Below are 3,077 nucleotides of genomic sequence, written 5' to 3' on the forward strand. Positions count from 1 at the left end.
GACTAAAGTGTGATGTAACAATAGGTAACAAGTAGGAAGGATCAAGAGTCACCAATATGCATACTTATTTATTTGGATCTTTGATTCATAAAAATTACACAAATGAGTAGTTCACATCCCAACTATTCATTTGGAAGATTTAACATTGAAGCATAAATATGTTTCATAAAAATGTATTCAAGTGATTATTATTCTTTACCATGGATAGATGAGATAAATCTTATGAGAAATCTAAAAATGACATTATACCATTGGCAATAATGTAATAAAATATTGGACATAAAACCTAACACAAATATTACTTTTACTATTTATAAAATACATAAAAAGAGCATGACTAATTCTATATTGATTTTAGCAAAAGTAAATATATATGAATGAGATGGAGAAAATGATAAAGATATTATCTATATTATTTTAACTAATTTGATAATACATAGAAAGTGTTTGACAAAATCTATATACTATTAGTAAACATAAATATAGATAACAAGATGAAGAAATAGAGATGAAGAAGTATAGATGAAAGAAAATAAATCACTCAAATATATAAACTTTAAGCACATGGTGAATCAAAAATACCAAACAATGTCATAGTGCATATAGGATCATCCTAACCTTCCTAAGAATGTTAGCCTATTATGCTAGACATTCTCATGAAATTCTAGAGAGAAAATATGAAAAATGAGACTAAAATTTGGTAGAGTTTTGCTACCTAAAATTGACATTTCAAATGTGAAATGAGAGTCCCTATTTCTAAAGGGAGAAAATGACTAAAAAGAAATTAAACAACAAAATGGGGTTTACAAAATAAAAAGAAAAGATGATTTTGAAAAATAAAATCTTATTATAAATATTAACCTAGTTATTTTTGTGCATGGTCAATATACCCTTTTTCTAAAACACCAAAAAAAAAAGTGAGCTTTAAAGCTAAAAATGGGAAGTTCAAGGCCCAAAGTGCTTAAAATATTGGGTTGGAAGCACTGTGGCAGCTGGGAAGAATTTGGATCGGAGTTTGTTGGGAGAGGGAGCTGCTGCACGCAACCCGAGGCGCGCACACAACTGCTGCAGGCGGCTGCTGACAGACACGTTAGGCGTGGCAGGCGGCGCTGTCAAGTGCGTCAGGCGTGGCAAGCAACTCATTTTTGTCTAGTATGACATATTTTTTTGTCATTTATTTTTATATTGTAACATTTTAAAAAAAAAAAAAACTAATTTTTCTTTTACTAAATAAAAAAGGAAAAAAAATACTTACCAGGTCGTATCTGACCCACTCGATCACATCTGGGGTGTGTCTGACCCAACCCACATCAAAATCCATAGTGGGGCGGGTCAGGGCGGGAGCTTAGCGGGTCGAGGCAGATCTTTAGTGGGGTGGGGCCGACCCGCCCCATTTACATCCCTACTTGCCTCTTCATGATTACTTCAGGGGGGTCGCAAATTATTTTGACATAGCCCCTTTTCAAATAACCCCAAATGGAAATAGAGTACTTTCAACACTCTATATCCTTTACCATCATATGTGATGACCCGAACCTACTCCTCACGAGATCAATTATCTCTTTGATCTCAAGTCAAACCCTAACTAGAATAACACAGGGTTTCTCCACTTCTACCACCAATAAAGAAGTTTCACCTTCCTCACACACACCACCTACAAATCCAATGTAGGAAAATACTACCAAGAGTATTTTCTTACAGCTGATCTGGTCGCGAACAACCTGTCCTTTAGCTTGGAAGGTAATTTCTTCTTATCCTGATCTTTTCTCAAATAACTTATTCGATAGGGATGATAATTTTATTTCTTCGACCAGTAGCTTTAATTCAAATTTCTTCAAGGAAAATAGTGCATGTTGTAGCCGTAGTTGTTTAGAAAATCTCACGACCATCATTCGTAGATAGGGTATTTGTTATGATTGGTTAATTACAAAAGATAAGTGTTAAAATACAATAAATGTATAAACACTTAGTGAATTTCTCATAGTGAAGATGTGAAATTTAAGTTACAATTGTTGGCATTTAAAAATTGTGTTTTTGGGTCCAAAGTGATGCATGGAGGTATCTAAGGGTCCCCAAAAACTTTGGTAGCATTTGGAGCAATTTTTGGACGTTTGGAGGGGTCCAAAATCGGAGAGGGTGGCAATGCGTCGCCACCCAAGTGGCGTAGCATTTGGAGCAATTTCAGGATCTTTGGAGGGATTCGAAATCAGAGTGGGTGGTGATGCATCACCACCCAAGTGGTGTAGCATCGCCTGATGCTTAGGGTTTCAAAAACCCTGCATCGCCTGCATGAAGACGATACATCGCCTACTGGAGTCCATACAAGTTACTTAAATTGATTTGAATGATGTGTTTTATAAGTTTAATCCTATTGGTAGTCCTGATAACGGTGCCTACTCTATATCAGGGTCAAAATAGAGTTTTGGAAGACTTGATCACTCTCTCCAATCTCTCTCTTGTTGGAAAAATAACCAGAGTGCACAGCGATATGTGCGTGGTGGGCCCAGTGTATATAACACAAAAAAAATTCATCTCTCATATAAACAGTTTATATGTTCAAGAAAAAACATCCAGGCATAAACATTAATATACAATATTATTACTCATGCAACATATATATACACATATTTATATATATATATCATATAAACATATACACAAATATTCAAGAACAAAAGTATTTACTTCTTGAAGTCTATCAAGTGTCCTTGAGTCTTTTCGTATATATATATATATATATATATATCGATCTTCCTATCCAACGCTTTGAGTACTCAAACCACGATCTTCCGGAGTGTTCTCTACACCTCAAGATGTGTGTGGGCACATAAAGAACATTAATTTTTAATTTAAGAATCACAAGTATATCTTAACACTTGATAACTTGGATTATGGCTTGAGAAATGTTAGAATAAAAGAAGAAGATGACAATTTCTTGTCTGACAAAAATTCTGAAACTTTCCTAAATTCTTACTGACTTCTTTTTTCTTGTTATTCTATATTATATATATATAGATTATGTATTACCTTATTCTTCCTAATAATAATAGTAATATAATAATAATAATAGCATAATG

Source organism: Humulus lupulus, chromosome 5 (assembly GCF_963169125.1).
Source record: "Humulus lupulus chromosome 5, drHumLupu1.1, whole genome shotgun sequence".
Lineage (NCBI taxonomy): Eukaryota > Viridiplantae > Streptophyta > Magnoliopsida > Rosales > Cannabaceae > Humulus > Humulus lupulus.